This window comes from Phasianus colchicus, chromosome 4, assembly GCF_987193195.1.
Source record: "Phasianus colchicus chromosome 4, bPhaCol1.hap1.1, whole genome shotgun sequence".
In the NCBI taxonomy this organism is placed as follows: Eukaryota; Metazoa; Chordata; class Aves; order Galliformes; family Phasianidae; genus Phasianus; species Phasianus colchicus.
In genome coordinates this window covers 10,485,864-10,504,799 of record NC_143439.1, presented here as the reverse complement: position 1 = coordinate 10,504,799, position 18,936 = coordinate 10,485,864, and the positions used below count along the sequence as shown (strand labels likewise).

The 18,936-nt window shown below is 41.3% G+C and overlaps 1 protein-coding gene across 18 annotated transcripts in view; it reads right to left on the bottom strand.

Annotated features, from left to right (window-relative positions):
• INPP4B (inositol polyphosphate-4-phosphatase type II B) overlaps positions 1-11,611 on the bottom strand; it is a 327,844-nt gene extending 316,233 nt beyond the window's left edge. For 17 of the 18 annotated variants that reach the window (XR_016465803.1, XM_090138627.1, XM_031588826.2 and 14 more), the window contains exon 1: positions 1,836-2,245. The gene's annotated coding sequence lies outside the window, so the exon portion shown is untranslated. Of the gene's footprint in view, positions 1-1,835; positions 2,246-11,567 lie in introns of those variants that run through there. The other variant, XM_090138618.1, reaches the window with a different exon arrangement.
• Between the last annotated feature and the right edge of the window lie 7,325 nt (positions 11,612-18,936).

Genomic DNA, 18,936 nt, shown 5'->3' with positions numbered 1-18,936 from the left:
CAATATTAACCTCCCCTGCAGCTACAGGCTTGAAACTACTGTAAATGAAAGAATAGCCCTGCTCGGCCTCTTCCGGATTCAGAAGGAATTCAGAACTTAAATCTAAAACACTTTAAAAGAAGGAAACAGTTGCTACTTAAAGTAGAAACTCCACAGGTACTGACAATTAACATTTTAAAACCCATGGCTGAAATGCATAAGCATGGTCAAGTAAGAACTTACTCACTGTAAACCTGACAAATCTGAAGAGCAAGGGAATACAGTTTGCTAACTCTTGAGACAAATTAATAAGCACGCTACCTGCAGCCAGATTGATAGCTTTAACCACAATTCTCTGATGTGAAAACTAAGGCAACCTTGTGTTGGTGCCCCATCCCTGGAGGCATCCAAGGCCAGGCTGGATGTGGCTCTGGGCAGCGTGGTCCAGTGGCTGGCAACCCTGCACATAGCAGAGGGTTGAAACTAGATGATCATTGTGGTCCTTTTCAACCCAGGCCATTCTATGATACCTTCCAGATACAGCTCTCTAGAGAAACCAGGCCAAAACAGAGATCAGCACTTGTAAGGTTAGAGGAACACATGGAAAACTGGAACTTGAAGACTTGCAAGTAAAAGAAAAGCTTTATTTTTCAAGGTAGATGATGTTCAGCACTATAGAGACACTGCCAGAAAAAGGGAGAGAAAGGAAAAAATAGAAAAACGAAAAACAAGGACTCTGAAGTAGTAACACTGCCCTGTGCTCCCATCCATGTCATCAGGACTGCAAAAATCTCACAGGACTGATTTCCTCCTCATATTTAGCTTCATGTAAACAGCGAGCGGTATTCAGCCCCACACAGACGGTAGGAAGGACTCACATGCACAAATCTCACTGAATACACACTAAACTGAAGCCTGAGATACATGTCGGGTCTTAAATCTACCTCAACTTAAATAAGCAAAGCATTTAAAGTCAAATGTTTGAAACACTGCCCTGTCAGAGATTATCTCACTTGTAAAACACATAACAGGAAGCAGGGCTTTGTCAATAACCAAATCTTTACACAAACTCTTGCCTGCATGCAGTCTGAGAGACACAGACATTTTCCCCCATCATTTTTGCTATGTTAGACACTGAAGTACAGATAGAGGGGGGGCCTGTAGACCAGCCGAGACCAAAAATGAGCCTCATTTTGAGATTCAAAGCCAGATTTAAACAGCATACGTATGGCCTGGTTTGGGGATAGACATTTTAACACATCATTAAGGGGCAAGTAAACAAATCAATTTATTCTGAAGACGAACAGAAGCATCAGATTAATTGCACATCAGATGGAAAAAAAAATAAACGTAAAAAACAGCTCCACGAAGACCTCGTGCAATTATTTGCATTGCAAACAGCGCACCGGGTTAGCTTGGAGGAGCAGGCAGAGAGAAAAGCACCAGCTCTGCCATTCCCGCTTCCATTCGGGAATGGCATTTCGGGGAAAAAAGCACAAGAGCTGCGCTGCCTCGCGCATTAAACACCATCCCTTCTCACCCCGCAGGCCCGTCCCCGCCGCCTTTCCCGGCCGGCAGCATCGCAAGCCGCAACTCCGCTCAACTTCTTTCTCCCGACACCTTCCTGCCGCTTCCACCGCACGTCGCCCCTCCACGGGCAGCGCCGAGGGCGCTCTCAGCCCCGGCTCAGGGCCGCGCACGCCCGGCGGGCTGTAGCCTTAAGAAACTTGATAAGGGAATAAAAGGGAGGGACTTCGGCAGCACCGCTCCCGGCTTTTAATCTCTCCTGACGTTCCCAGCGGGGAAACGAGGAACCGAAGCGCCCCGCCCGCCCGCCGTGCCCCGACGGCTCTTACCTGCCCGGCGGCGGCGCGACCTGCGCGGCGCTTTCCCCCGCTGCGTGCGCGTGGCGCTCGGCGAGCTGCTATTTATAGTCCGCAGCCTCCAGCGCGGCGGCGGCGAGAGGAAACGAAGGGCTGAGCGCCTCGACACCCGGAGCCGGGCTCGCCCGCCCCGCCGCGAAGGCGAGTCGCGGCTCCCGCTCGCCGCGAGCACCGGCGCTCCTGCCCCCGGCGCCGCCCTCGGCCGAGTCTCCTCCCAATGTCACCGCAGCCCGTGTGGCTCGGAGCCCTGCGGCAGGCGGGCGGCACGGCCGCGCGGAGGTGACCCGCCGCTGCTGCCGGAGGAGGCGAGACCGACACTGGGGTGTGGGAGGGAGAAGCCGCCGCTTGCCATTCACCTCCCGCCGCCCAGAGGGAGCCCGGCCTCCGCGGCCGCCTCTGCCGCGCGCCAGCGGCGGGAGCCCGCCCGGCCCCGGGGGGCGGCCCGGCAGGCGGCGGTCCCTCGGCGGGCGGCTGGGCTGAGCCGGGCGGAGCGACTCCGCCTCCATCAGCCGGGCGGCCCGGGCGCGACGGGGAAGCGTTTGTCACTTCCCGCGCCCGGAGCGGGAAGCGGGGCGAGTCGCCGCGCTCGTGCTCAGAGCCGCAGAAGTTTGGGGCGGAGGGATGGAAGCAGCCCCTCAAGGCGACCAGGCGCCCCGGGGGCTTCACCTCGCGCTCCGCGCTGCTCTCGAGGCGGAAGGATCGCCGCTCAGCCGTGCATAAGCGGGCTTAGCAGTCCCCGTGCTCTCAGAACAGCCTCGGGCATCCCCGGAGCGCGGCAGAGCCTTTGGGATGAGCTAATAAATACCTCGCTTCTCCTCTAAATGAATCCTAGTGCTTCTGTCTTGAGTTGGTGCCACCCGCAGTACTTCTGCACCGCAGCTGGACCCAATCTGGGGGTCGGAGATTCATGAGCCTTGAGGTCCCTTCCAACCCGGCCATGCTGTGATTCAATCTGTGAGTGAGGCTGTATAAGCAATTCTTATGCCACCATACACAAAAACAAATGAAGCCAATGTACACTAGATTACTTCAGCCCAGTCAGTAACATTTTCTACAACGTTCAAGTTCTCTACATGAAAACATTCATTATTGCCTCCTGTAATCACCTACAGTTATCTGGACAATACAAGAGATTAGTTCCAAAAGATTTAAGTCAAGACCGAGTTAGACAAAGTTGGAAGCAGAAGGGTGGAGCTAACCAAATATTTGTGTTTTAAATTAAATAGAAACAGAAAGGAAAAGCCTGAGAAGACGCATGAGAGTTGGTCAGGTCTAAACACTTAAGCAATAAAAAGCAATAGACAAAGATCTAGCTTGATGGGACTACACATACAGGTAAAGGTGTTCAACCATAAGTATTTGCAGAATTGTGCTCACATTGAGCAAGCCATTGTAATGAAGTGAAACTCCCCTTTAAATTTGGAAATGAGCCAGATTATCTCAAACTTCATTTTGCTTCTGAACAACATTAATTTCTTCATAATGTTTTCTTGTTCCATTTTTAATGTTCCATATTATAATACACAGCAGAAAAGATCCTGCTGGCGTATGAGCTGATATCAGAGTGCCACCAATGACAAGGGATGTGGTAGGCAGGAAACAAGGAGAACTTAACCAGATGGAGTTCTACAGTCCGTCTCTTTCTCTGTGCTCCCTGAAGAACTGAATACAGTTCAGGTTTACTCTGCAGTTTCTCTCCAAATGAAATGCTCTTAAATGTGCTACAGAAGCACCTGCTTAGTTATTTCAGTAGTGAAACTGTAATATCTTGTAGCATACAAGCTGTTATCAAAACAATCATCTTGACCATGCACTTTTTTCTCAGGCAAGGCTTTGTTGTATGGCAGGTCATACTGCAGAGCACAGGAAGGAAGCAGTCAGATTTTTAGATTAGACTTCTATGTTAAGACAAGATATCACTAAAAGATCCCTTTTCAGAAGACTCTCCTATCTTCTTCGCCCTACTGAAAAGCGTAAGAGTTTTATTCCTCCTCCAAAATGTTTTGAGATTGTTGTATAGTTTAAAACTCCATCACACGAAGTTTTCAGAGCTCAAAATTACACTTAAGCATAAAAATATCATCTGATGTTCAAAAGTATTGAGCCCAAAACAACTTCAAATATGTTTCACTACTCCCTACCTCTGAAAATCGGTTTTCTTCAAGGGCCTGGATATAGGTTTTAGACAGCTAACTACATCCATCCAGGCTTGACAATTTTAACCTACATATACCTGTGCTTCATGATAAATGCATCAGAAAGCAGCAGATGAGCCATAAAAGCATTCTCAAAAAAGCAGTGCAAATTTGCACCAGAGCATGAGACACTACCCTGATGAAGCTACTTGGCTGTGTAATTCAACACATTCTGGCATATGGAAAGCAGCACCTGAAGCCCAGCCTTTAATAGACAACTCGAGTAGCAGAATAATCAAAAGCAATCACCTACTGAGGCAGTTTCCCTATTGTTTACCGGTATTCTCCCAAAAATATTTTCCAAATCCAAAATGTGTCTTTGAAAGTCTGTCCTTTTCTGCAAGACTAGCAGCTACCACCCCTACTCCTACACATGACCTCTTGTTATTACATCTTATAAATGTTAAGTATAGCTAAGCTTCCTGGTCTGATATTATTCTGTTTGAGTGTAGAATCAAATTGAGGGTCTCTTGCTCAGTAAAAAGGATGAGGATAAGAAGGTGAGGGAGGAAACAAGAAATTAAACTGTGACAGACTGAGGGCTTCTCAGGGGAACAGCACATGGAGCTACAGTGGAATATCCCTGCTCTGCTCCAATCCAGCTAGCAAGGCTTACTATTTCCAGGCCAAGGCCCAGGATCAAAGAGAGCACTAAATCACTAACTCCAGGATGAAAAAAAGAAGTAGGATTTAAAGGACTGTCAGCAGCTTGAGCAGTCTCTCTCTGGTGGAGAAGCTGCAGCATACAATCTGCATCTCCCAGCACACAGGGTTCATGGAAATTTACCAAAGTTTCAAGGAAAGGCAAAAATCTAAGCAAGAGAAAACAGAAAACTTCAATGTTTTAGGCCTTTGCTCAGAGCACAGTTAGGTGGGCAAAATTATTTGCTTCCAAGAAGCTTTTTGCGTTCAATTTTATCAGTGTTATGCCTAACCATTTACCAAGGGAAAGGGGTTAACGTGCACCAAATAATTGGGTCTGTCATACTAACCTTTTTAAAAGATGCAGAGTAGTTGGATACAGGCACAGCAGCAAAGGCAGGGTGAAAGTTATCTCAAGTAATCTGCATTCCCGAGTGAAACACCTCTTGAGGTGTGGCTAGGGTAAAGATCTAAGCCCACTCCCTCTCAGGATAGCCAGAATGAGTGGCTGTGTAGGATAATTGCATTGCTTCTCTGTAACAGCCATAATACAGCAAAAAAAACTTCTTCGAACATGAAGTAGTAATTCTAGAAGCAAATCTTAACAAAAGCATGGAGTGTTATTAGTGGCTGGTAACAGATACCCCTTAAAGCCACCATCCTCCTCATAAAGCAAAGCCAACAACCCTGCCTGAAACCAAAGGATGCTCCTGGCACTGAACCAGAACCTAAAGCACCAAATGAAAATTACCAAAAACACATTCGAAACAAGACTGAACTTGGCTGGTACAGCTTCCTGCCTAAGTGTCACTGTAGATTACTGCACAGAATTGAAGCCTGTGAACTCTGTCAGCCTCTTAACAAACAGAGAATCAGTGACCGTGAACTACAGTTTGGCTGTCAGTGCCTCACACCTTGTTACTTACACTTATGATGAATGTTTGCAAAAAGTTACCCTGCTGATTTAATGGTGATTTATACCCAATATACGCATTACAGCACAGCTATAAAAAAAACACAAAAGAAGCAAGAGAACTGAACCAGGCACTGTGAGGTAACCAGAAAATATCAAGTACTGAGTGAACCAATATTTTCACTTTACAGCTTGTTCTGTGAGTGCCAGGACTACAGGGCAGAGGGGCCTACACAGGCCACTGCCAACATGTAACACCCAGAACAGGAACAGCTGTATAGATAATAAAGCAGAGGTGAAACTGAGGCATACCTTACTAGAAAAGACTGAAGAGAAGTGTAAAACACTTCCTCAGTTATCCATAACAACTGCAGACTTCATCAAAAGGCAGTGATCAAAAACAATCCGGAAGCACAGGCAAAAAGATCACAGAGTTAGTATCATACTGCACACCGAATAACAAATGAGTAGTAATGCAAATAATAAGAAAAACTCCCCACCAAAACAAAGTTCTGTGCTGCACAGACTGCACCTCCTGCTGAAAGATAGATAGATTTGCTTCCTTTACACTTCTGCAGTATTTATTGTTTGTGGTATCAGTAGGGAATGATTGTAACAAAGTTACATAACTCAGATGTTGTTCTAAGCACAAGGTCTAAGATTCGTATCATCAGCATCTGAACAGTAATTTCACTTTTTCTCCCCCTGAAATTGGGAAAAAGTCAGTCTTAAATATTCCAGAAAGTGAACTCAGTTTTTTCAATGGCATTTTCTCTGAAGCTCTTAATTTAATGCTGTGCAGTTTGTTTTGTTGTTGTCAGTTGTTCTCTTGAATTTTTCTTGTGTTTTATAAAAAATAAAAAACAGGAAAAACCAGAGTTTCACAGGACAGCAAACTTGATTCTATCATTAATATAACCTTGGAAACATCATATTAACTCATACAAATATGTTGGACACAAACTTCCTCAACTGCTCCGAACATGATAATGGAGTGGTTTTATTTTAACATTATGTCACACAAGCTATTTCAGAGCTTGCAAAACCACTGCATCAAGTCATCTTCCTCATTTGACAACAATGCCCAGCCCTAAATACGATCATATTCTCCAAGACATATTCACATTCAGTATTAAAAATTGTGGGGGCCGCAGCCTTAAAAAAAAATCAGATGTCATTTTTTGCTAATGTTGCGCCCACATAAGTGACTATACAACATAAAAGGCATCTATTGACTTATTCTTTTATTTCTGTTAGTACAAATTCAGCAGGCTTTAAGTCTTTCTACTAGCCTTTACACAAGGCAGAAGCCATAGTTTTTAATAGGACCACTGCTGTTTGCCATCTTTCCGGCCAAAAGCCTTATTACTAGATGTTGGATGCTTAACCTCTGCCAAATAAATAAATAAATTACTCTGCTCTGCTTCATCTCAAAAGGCAAAAATACTTGAATATCTTTTGGCAACACTTTTCTGGGACAGAAGGTGGAAGGTCAAACCAGCAGTTAGCTTATTGTCTGAAACAATAAAGTCATTGGACAAGCTGAAACACAGGCAATACAACATTCCCTATTCCCCAACAGGGTTTTGCTATTGCAGCATTCCCACATTTCCTTTAAGTCTGGAATTTCAAGAATCAGGCCTGATTTAAAGCACATTATTGACAGCCAGGAAAAAGAAATATTAGAAAATTTCTCAAATGACAAAAACTCCACAGAAATGCAGATCTATGGCACATAACCCCCCCACCCCACCCCCAAACACCCCCTGAAATTAAAATACAGACTATTGGTTTCCCTCTCTTAAGAGAAAGCTGCAACAATTCCCTATTCACAAACAAAATGTCATCAATCTTCTTTAAGACCCTTCCAAAAACTCCAACAAATCTAATTTTCTTCTGAATTTAATCCTCTATTTTTTCTTACCTCACCATTCAGAAGCAAGAACTGTGTCTTCTCAAACAGCAATGACTAAAAAGTCCCCCTGCCAATGGCCAGCTGTTCCCAATTTTCTCATTTTCCAAAGGAAAGAATTGGCAGAAAACAGCTGAGTTCACATTTACATTGCCCTCCCCTGGTGTAATTAATTTACATCCCTTTATATTGAAGATAACTTTCTCTCAAACCATGATAGCATTTTATTTACTTTGCAGGGTGAAAATTAAAAGGCTTGGTGCAATGGAAAATGAAGTCCTTAGAGCTCTGTGGTGGTGTAGTTCACACAGCAGTTCACATCCTCCTTTGAAATAGCTTTTGGCTCCATTTGCAGCATCTAAAAAACTGAAAATGCATAAATGCCTGCCAGCATGAAGCAGCAAGCTATGATACCTTATCACTGGTAGCTTGATAAAATGATTATGTGAATTCTTTCTCATTTAATATGCATTTTCTTTTGCAGCTGCATACATAGAATCTTCTAATGTATGCCATGCAAATTCACAGCAAGAGGAGGTACCCAACAAGGTACAACACTTGTCTAAAGAAAACTCAACACTTGAAAACTAAAGGAAATCATTCAAACTGCAATTTTAACATATACTCTCTTTCATAAAAAAAGTAGGTATTTATAGCTTGAAAAGATCGTTCTTAAAGTGTGAACACCAACAAAATAATCATTTTTAGAAACTGCATTTTCTTCCATTTGCTGGCCATTCCCCTTGGCACTGGGAGTGGCTTCAGACCTGTATGACAGGAGGAGCTGATAACTGAAGGCATGGTTTGTGCAAGCCTGTCATGGTGTTCAGCAGCATTATTTTACTTTAACTTAGACCTCCAGTGGTCTAATATATGCAGCACAGAAAAGCTGTGAGCATAAAAAATAAAGTTGGTAAGGGAAATTTCACAGCTTTTTAGTGGGTATCTGACATACACACTAACAAAACATTAGAGTGCTGGAACCTGGTGCCCTGTGCCATGATGTTTCAACCCTCTCTTCTTCCTGCAGGGTAATCACCAGGGACCTAACTGAGATAAACTAACTAAAGGCTTCCAGAACACATCTGTTTTTCACACCATACTCCATCCATGCATCAAGAGCAATGTTATTGCTAGTAACAGTAGATTAACCACATCAAACACTTTCTGGCAAAATCTAGGTCTGAAAAAAATAGTCACTGCTCAAGACATCAAACAAGCAGCTCTGAATAGCTTATGTATGTGCTACTTAGACAGGTGTAGCAGCACAAAAGAGGCATCTGAAAGTGGGGCTGGTGTATGGCTCTGAACTAGAAGCAAGGAGCTCTTGTCTGTCATGGAGGAAAGATGCCAGCAGTCAGCTAATTGGTAGCAATTCTCCCCAAGAGGGTAAAACTTCTGGCTTTCAGGGGGAGTGTGCCAAGTTCTTCCTGTTGCTCTTTTCCTCTAATTTAAGGAAGAAAAACACAGTTCTGACATCCATTGTTTGAACACTTGCTGACCCCTGCTCTAATCAGCAAACACTATATAGTCTTAGCCACCTCTATTTCAGATAAGTTTAACTTAGAGGATAACTTTGTAGCACCACTTTGCATTGGCTTATTCAGGTACCTGTAACATAACCAAGCTTACATTGGACAATGATTTTACTTCTGTTTCCTACACATAGGCAGACCACATGCAGACACTCACCCCTGATCTTTTTATGCTGGTCACAGCAGGACTTCAAAAAGGATATATTTTACTACAAAGATGAGCAATCACTTGCAAAACCCTTTGCAGCATTTTCCTACCCACTGTGCTTAAATTCACAATTTGATGCCATTCAAAAATAGCAGTCTCTTGTCTACAGATGATACTGCAGCCTGGCTTAGGGAAAATGATTAATCTAAAATCATCACTGCTTAATGGTATATTCTTTTCCCATACTGCAACTTAAAGCAGTAGTACAAAGACTATTTTGGAGAGCTCGATATATGCCTAGCTGAGTATGTCTCTTATTTCTCATTTCCTGATCTTTGATATATTTTGGATTTTGACCCTGCCTGTCCTGGAGAAACTTGTATGTAACAGAAATAGACTAGCTAAGAGCTAATAATGTTCACTGCTTAAAGGGGGCTGTACATTCTGCCAAGGGTTATTTCTTCTGCCTTGCTTTGTAAAGTAAATGAAACAAATGAAAATAACTAGCATACGGTGATTGGTGGTGAGGGCAACAGGTTTTAGTTCCAGATGATTCACTGACCTGACACAATTTTGGGAGCATCGCTTTGCATGGATCCAACTCACTTGTTAAATATCCGTAATCCCCTTCATTGACCTCACAGGTTTGTTAGATTTGGTCCCAAGCTATAACTGGCTTTTCAACACCAATGTGCCATTCTAGCCATAAAATATAATTTTACTTTACTTTGACCAAGACAACTTAACATGGGGGAAGCACTGTGGAAAATCTTTTTGGTTTTTTTTTTTTTTTTTCTTTTTTTTATGCGCCATAGGATTAGTTTGGAAAAAACTGGAATCATTGAAATTGTTGGCCTGGAAAAGGTCAAAAACCTTAGGAAGGAACCATATTTTCTTTGATTGTTTCTCAGACCACTGTCTAGTTTACTCTGTGTCTAGGACAGACTAGCCTTTAATTAATTGAGGTGTTTAGCACAAACTGAAATCTTCACCAGCAGACCCCATACAAGAGTGAAGTATTATTCATTCAAAGAGGAACATATTTTCAATAATTTTAGTCATATATCAGGTCATATGAGAAGTCAAGCCCATTCTTTTAAAAACTAACTTCTATCCATTTATCTATCAGTAGATTGGCTTCAGAACTATACTCTGCTCCTTCCTCAGTTATTTCTGGGCCACATGGATAGATGCAAGTATTCCACTGAATTTAATGGATGTTACTCTCATGAAGCTCCAGGATTACTTTTACGGATATTCCACACTTGAAATATTTAACTCTATGCTTTATGTATTTGTTTGCAATTGTCCTACTGTTCTGCTGCTGTCGTGCTATCTCCGTATCTTAGATCAGAACCACATACAGCCAGTGATTGTAGAAGTAAAGCACATATAGAAAGAAAGGGAAAAATACAGATAATTTTTAAAAAGGAAAATTTGGTAGGTGCGTAAAAGTAATTCCAGAGTGTATTGGCTTTTTTAGTCAAGTGCTTATAGATAAATTCTTAACGAATATAACAGTCTTTAGAATAAATATTATTTTAGGATAATTAACCTATGCAACTGTCACTATTTTTGTAAAGAAGATAACTGTAGAGAAAGCAAGAGAAGAAATACCCAGTAAATTGCCTTACACAAGTAAGGGTTATCTCTATTTCACATGCTAGGTCAGATTCTGTTCTTGTCCCCCAGTAACAAATCCAGAAAAATTCTGTTGGAGTCAGCTGCACTGTTCTGAAACTACAGCATTTGTTTATGAACAGAAAATAACTCACCCACTCTGCATAAAATGCATATGGAGCTTCCGACCCACCAGACCCAGGTAGGATTTACCTCCTGCACATTTGTTGTTAACAAGCAAAACCTCAGAAGTGTGAGCCAAGTACCTTAAATCTACATTGCATGCTGGGGATAGTGTGACAGGTAGGGGAGAAAGCAAAACCAAGACAAAGGCTGGGCAGCTTCTCAGAGCTCCTAAGAGCAACCACTCCTAAAAGGCTTCATTTTACTATGATTCTAGAAGGGAGGAAAAAGAGAAAATCTGTACTCAACCTCACATGAGCTGTTCTAGGAAAAGAAAGTTTTCCAAATCTAAGAAATGTTTTCTGGGTAAATAAAGTTAACAGTAAAAGAAATGAAAAGAACACTAGTTTCTATTAAGTGCTTAATCCATGATCTTTTCCAAAGGAATCAGAGAGACATCTATTTTTTCCATGAAAAGCACCTTAAGTTATCATACTGTAATGAAATGGAAAACACAGCAGTAAAAGCAGGGTGGCAAAATCCAAGAAAACAGCAAGTGAGGATAAGCCAAAATACAATAGCTATAGAAACAAAGAAGGAAAAAAAAAACTACTTACCTTCAGAAAGCTTCAGGTATACTAAGAGCACCAGCAAAAAACAGTATCCTTTCCACTGCCAACCTTTAAATGAGGTCTGGGAAGGGGTGGATCCTGGCTCCATCCCTTCTGGTCACTCAGGAACATTGCATGCACCTGAGCTCCCCTGGGTTGACACTGTCTTCCCACCAGCTGCTCCATCAGTGGTTTTAAGCCTTGACTTTGCATTTCCACTACGCATCAAAATGTTACATTCCTCTTACAATGTATATTGAGTCCAATATTGATTTTTTTCTTCATATTTCCCAAAAACTTCATTTTTGAATACATTGAATTTTTTATTTATTTATTGTTTCTTACCTTTCCTGCATCTCCAAATAATGGTCCGCTTGAGAAAGTTGCTTTCAAATTTCTTTTAAATAAAGAGAGAAAAAAAAGGGGGGGAAGTAAAGACCAAAAAAAAAAAAAAAAAAAAAAAAAAGCCCGTATGATGTATGACATCCTGGGTTCGCATATTAAATTTTTGGAGACAGATTCTCCTTTAAGTGTGTTTGGGAACTGCTGAATAACGGCCTGAACCTCTGATTGATCACCTGAGGCGAGCAATGAGTCAGCCCTGGCAGCACAGGTGAAAGCAATTCAGCTGTGCTGCCGGAAGGGGTGGAGCCTGGCTGCACCTCTCCTAAACCCATTTAAGAGCTGGCTACCAGTGGGGTAGCATCTCTTTTGGAGATCCTTTTTTGCTGGAGTTTTGCTAAGTGAACCTAGGGTATGGGTGAGCATTCTTTCTTTTCTGCTTTGGTGTAGTAATTGTGTAGCTAAGCTCTCTGGTATATTTCATAGCTATGATATCTGTATATTTGTTGATTGTACAAGATAGAAATAGTTCTCTGGAGGAGAAGGTTGGTTTTTTTTGTTTTTTTTTTTTTGAATCTTTATTGTATGGTAGAAATAGTGAGTGTAGATTGAACAGGTTCATTCAGTCAGGACTGTTTTGCCTCAGCCATGCTTGGAGTATATCAGGATGAGCTCTAGCTAGCCCACAAAGCGTTGTATTTATGTCCCTTATTGCTTGAACAATAAAATTAACTTGCATGGAGCACTAGCTTGAGAGGAAACAACTACACTAGACATTTGTATCACAACATTGCTTATAGTTATCCAGGCTAGTCAGTCACTTTCTTCTTTCTCATTAGGGCTGGCATTAAAGTATTCAACAGTTATCAGTGAGGAAAGGGCAGTGGTCCACAAGGAAAAACTCTGGAATTGCAACTAGTAATGAGTCTCCATGGGCTTGAGTCAATCATGTGCTTTCACGGGTGCTTTTTTTCAGAATACACTGCTGAATGCTGCTTCTCTTGATTAAACCCATAGAAATACATTTCTTGTTGTACTCATTTTCATATCAAATTTAGAAGGCAAGGGGACCTGATATCAGGTTTTATGCAGCAAGCTATAAGTGCTTCAAGGCTTTTTGCCATTCACTGTTCAGATGTTTATTTTTCTCATAGGTTGAAATTTTGTATGATTGGCACTAAAGACAATCAGATCAAAATTTGGGGAAATTATATGATTGCAGAGATAATGCAGCCAAAATGGGAGCAAGAACAAAGAAGCACAATGAGATCTGATGTTCTTTGAGATGTCCCACTCCTTTAGTTAGCACTGATGTTTAGTACCTCAACAGCTACTAGCAATACCAACTTCCATTTCTTGCCAGATACACTTCGGTGCATTGTATTTTCCTTTTGAAAAATGTTGTTGTAAACAAAGGAGATAAAAGATGAAAGCAATTACAGTAGTCTTATCAAAGAATTCCTCCATTTGACTGTAGGATGACAGTTACTGTGCTGTTACACCTAGTATAAAATGGAATGGGATGCTTTAAATCTCTTTGTACAATTTCTGTAAGTAAGGTTGGAAAAAGGAATACTAAAAGATACCATAACATACAAGAGAATCTAAACCAGGATAGCACTTGTGAAAAACAAATTTGGCATCTAAACAACAAAACACAAACTAAATTAAATTGTTTGTAATTTAGTTTAGTAAGTGCTGAGGCATTTATTCACTTTGCTTTAGGATTTCTAATAGGAACAGCGTACAGAAGCCTAGCAAACAGGTCTGCTGTTTGGAAATGGTAGTTGGATTAATCCATCTACCACTGCAGTACTGTTAATGAAGGAAATACAAGAAATATAACAATAAAAAAGGTTAAAATGTCTGGAAAATTGTCAAAATATTTCTTCAAACTTAAATCTACAGCTGCTGATCAGAGACATGGCATCTAGCTTTTTTCTCTCCTGACATTCTGTTTCTTCTATTTTCTCAGCTATGAGATCAGGTAGTACACGTAGGAGAAGTATTTATCATGTTCTGTGGAACCATACAGGCAATCAAATCTATGTGTATATATCAATAAAACAAAACCCACATTCCTGAAGTTCCTCTATTTACTGATCAAGTAAAACCTCTAAAGCCAAGAGAAAAACAAACCCGCAAGAACCAGACAACACAGTTATCTGAGACCTGATATGCAGGTATAAAGTGAGACACTTTATTTTTAGTGCGGATGTTGGATTTAGACAAATAAAAATATACTGCACCTGGTGGCTGGACTGAAATGTATATTGTAATTATATTTCTGGCTACTCAGAAATATTGGTAAGGTTTTTAAATGCCTGCAAGGGGGAAAATGCTACCTTTGGCTCAGTTTGAGGCCAGATAAAGTGATAGCATAGAGAATGAAGGAAATATTTAGAGTGCATTTTAGAAATCTGAAATAAATGAAGCCTGCTTTGGTTCCCTTGTGGTTGTTTTTTTTTTTTAATCCAGGTCCATCAACATGCTCAGCCTGTGTGTATTTATTGCTTCACAGTGTAAGTATGCAGATTTCACTCTTTTAAGATGAAATGCAATGACCATATATGCCACTTCGACTGTTCTCAATGCCTCCTCATTGGGTTTTCAAGCAAAATCCAAAAAGACGCTCAGAGAGAGATAAGCTGAGAGAGAAAGCAACTGATCTTCTGTGCCCTGTGAATGAGGAACACAGCAGCGTGCTCAGATTTAGTTGCAGCCTTGATGTAATGTAGTGTCCCTCCCTTCTGTGCCTTCTCCCAGCCATTAGTTGCCATAAAAAGAACTGCAGTATTGTCAGGTTGCAAGTGCGCTAATCAAGCTGCACATTTGGGTGATAGCATAAACAGCATAAATGCCTATTATTGCCATAATAACAGTTTCAGCATAGGAGCCAAGAGAAGGAAGAATAGGGATAGAAGAAAAATAAGGCTGTTATGCAGGGATCATCTCTAGGAAGCTGCTTTTCCTTTTGCAACAACCTAATCAAACCCTTGCTGCCTGTTATTGAGGGGGGTTTTCACAGTACTATTTTTAGTTCTGCTCTAAATCAACAATTTCATGTGCTTATGTTTGTTTTTTCTTAATATGACTGTCATTTATTAGAATAGCAAAGAGATATGGGAGCAGGTAGAACTAACAACAGAAAGACAGATGACAAGAAGAGTGTAAAAAATAAATAAATAAAGCATTTTATGGAAAAGATCCATAGATCTTTTAAAAACTGAAGTATTGTTTTTATTTTATATGTATTGAATAGTTTAATAGAGAATTCTTGTGCAAAATTTAATACAAGTCAAAAGTCTCAGGAGTATCCTGACTTTTTAGTGGGAATAACTGTTACACAAAAGCAGCTTCAAGGGCAGCCTCCCATCTTAAAATACATACTCATTAAGTTGCTAAACAGACCAGTACTAAGCAGATGATTTTAAGTTAATGATATAATTGTGAAATTTACTGCATTTTTAAAATTTGAACAACTTTTACAGGTTACAATTATGAAACAAACACAACTCAATGAAATCGTATAGTTGAGGAAAAATGCAAGTTAACAGTGAACCTCCCTCTAATTAGGCAAGATGGAGATAACCCATTCCTCCCTACTTTGCCTCAAAACACCAAATTACGAGTGTAGACAACACTGTTTTACTGCTACCTCTCACTATAACTTGAAGATTTAGCCATATTTGACCATCTCTGTTTCTTGGCATAAAATCCAGCCTGATAACCTACTCAAACATTCCTTTCTGACTCCTTTCAAAGAAACAAGAGAAGCTTGCTATGAAGTATCTCTTCTGTGTTCTCTTCAGCTAACTGTCTATAGGTACATTGCCACTTGACCATGCCTAAACAAAAGCACGTAAATGACTGCAAGAAGATTTTGTTTGCTGAGCCTTCTCATTGCTGATGAGACTGAAACACCAGGAAGTGAATGTTGCCATCTTTCATCATGCTCTAAGTACCTTACCTTGCTCATCTGCCTCTGGGCATTCAGGGGATCCGTGGCCCCGAGGGTCTAAAATGCTCTCTTTCAGACAAATAACTCCTTAATATAGGGCAATATTTACAAGCGTGCAGGACAAGGGTGGCTCTATGGAGCCAGTCCTCCCAGTATACGTCCAGCTAATTCCAGACTCTTCATTTTGATAATCTTTGCAGTATTTCCCATGACGTTGACACATGTATTGCCCCTAATGGAGGGCTCTGTAATCCAGCTCTAGATGGGTGGGTGCAAATGCATACGGAGTTTTAGTATGGTGTTAATAATAAAAAAATAGATGAAGATCAAAAGACCTTCCATGAGGTTAACATAAGAAAGTGATGCATTGAGTTAAATTAAACTAAGGAATAAATGGCAAATGCCTGCTTATATCTGTAAGTGAGGCTTTCATGAATAATCCAGCTTGCTTGTTAATGATAATGAAAGTGCCTGTCTCTTATATATTAGAATTCTCCCTTAGTCTCTGCAGGCTAAAAGCTTTGCCTGTTGTTGCACACCATGTTAGGATAAAGAGCTGCAAAGGCAAGGCTTGATTTTTATGTTGTTAGTCTACTGCAGTTAGAGGTGAGTTTGTTATTTGCTTTTCCACAAGCCCACAAAAACGGTACTGCAGACCTGTGCCATGATTTAAAAAAAGAAAAAAAAAAAGAAAAACATGTTTTATATTTTTGAGTTAATGGTTATCTTTTAAAAATATATACCCAAAAATTAAAACCAGCTAAAAATTTGTAAAAGCATGTGTACTTGGTACCTGGGATGGTGGCCCAGAAGGTTTATTAAGGTGGGGAGGCAGAAGGATTAATATGGCCCAGTCTGGCTTTAAATGCAGAATGGGGGGTGACAGATGCAGAACCACACTTAGTTTTATATTTATATCAGGAGGTGTGAGGTCAGATACAGAGCTGGTGGGAAATAACTGACACTTATCATACAAAAAAATTGTACTGACAGGGATAACCCCCCTAAGATCACAAAAATGAAAGCTGCATGGCAGTGGGAATGAATTACTGGCTAGTCAGTTTATTAGGGCATCTAGAATTTGTATCTTACTCAAGAGACATTTTAGTTACAGGCTAATCAACTGGAAAAGATATTTGGTGAAAAAGGATATCCTAGTTGATATGGTTCACAAAGCATTAGTTAAGCTTCATGAGTCTGACGGACAACAAATTATTGTTGAAACAGCTCAAATCTAGAGAACATTTTTCTGTGTCATTTGTTTCAACTTGTTCTTCTGTGTCACCTGAAATCAAGGAAGTAGCTCTGCAGCATGCATTTACAGCCTCCATCAGTGACAAGTTGATGCTCCTGCCATTTCCCTCGTACTTTTTCCTGTCTGAAATAAAATGGGCAGGCACTACCTCTCTGTAACCAACAGCAGATTTAAACTGGAGCAGTCTGCTCTTCACTGCTCTAAGACCAATTTACGTTGCTTTGGCAGCATAAGAGGGACTATACGGATGTAAAAAGGAACTTTCACTTGCTTTAATTCCTCTGTTACATTCTCAGTGATGTATAAAGCAGCTTCAGAGTGCCCAATAATCAGCCCATAAATGCTAACTGCTATGATTTTACTACATGCATAGTATTGCCACAGATCTATAACTTGTAATATTTGGTCCCGTTGCCACGATATAGGATGATGTATAAATTATAGCATGGTCTCTACAGTATTATTTGAATCTACTCTCCTCATGTGGGGTCAAAGTACATGGAAACCTTGCATGTTCAGCAGATTGTGATTAAGCATTTTAATTCAGTATCAGCCTGCCAGGCAACTCTCCAGGGCACAAGATGAGATGCCAGAGTTTATTTGCTTCGTTTGCTAGATAGAGATTTCTCTGCAGACTGGTCTGAGTATGTATTTCAGCCAGAGGATCTTGATGAAACTCTGACATTGATAATGTTCCCAGTGAAATTCTGTCTTGGACCACAGCAGGCCCTGAAGTTAGAAATTGCTTTGATCTGTTACTGATACAGTGTTATAGAAGAACTGAAGTAAACCAGAGTGGATTGGACAGAAGATCCAGTTACTCATTATTTTGTTTCCACCAACACATTAAAGCAGGTGCCTGAGGAGCAAGACACATGGTAGTCCCAAGACCCTGACAGCCTTCAGCTCTTAGCAGCTCAAGGGATTCCTGAACCAGGCTTGGTCTCTGGACACTGAGCATCCCTCAGCAGATCTCCCTGATGTAAGGTCATGATATCCTCATCCAGATGCAGAAAAGTGTTAGTGTTCATAACAAGGAGTCCCACAGGCTTGTTACCCATAGAATGGCTTGGGTTGGAAGGGACCTCAAAGCCCACCAGGTCCAAACACTACAGTAAGCAGGACTGCTCCCCCCAGCTCAGGCTGTCCAGGGCTCCATCCAACCTGGCTCTAACCATCTATGGGACATATGGGTATGGGACACACACAGCTTCTCCAGGAAGCTGTGCTAGTTAATTTAGCTTATATTACCTCTGATATCCTTTTGTTCTTGTAGTGGAAGAAATGATGAACAGTCGATCACTATCCACTCCTCCATGTCACTAACCGCTTTACACACCTCAGGCATCTCTTGTTCAGTGTGAAGGATTCCAGCCTTTTAAATCTCATCTTGAAAAGGAGCACTTCTGGTAACTTTGCTGAGCCTATTGCCATTTTCTAAGCCTTGCCAGTTCTTCTACATCCTTTGAAACGCTAGGACCAGAACAGCATTCTGCATTCCAACATGGGAATTGGTTCTCTGTTGCTTTTTCTTTTCTTTTCCTCATGATTTCTAATGCTAAGTCAATTTTCAACTTCATTATGACTTCTTTTTTTTCTGTGCTTGTGATCAGAAATCTTCATATAACTATTGTATGGGAACTGCTGAGTCACGGCCTGAAACTCTGATTGATCACCTGAGGCGAGCAATGAGTCAGCCCTGGCAGCACAGGTGAAAGCAATTCACCTGTGCTGCAGGAAGGGGTGGAGCCTGGCTGCACCTCTCCTAGACCCATTTAAGAGCTGACTACCAGAGGGGAAGGGTCTCTGCTGGAGAT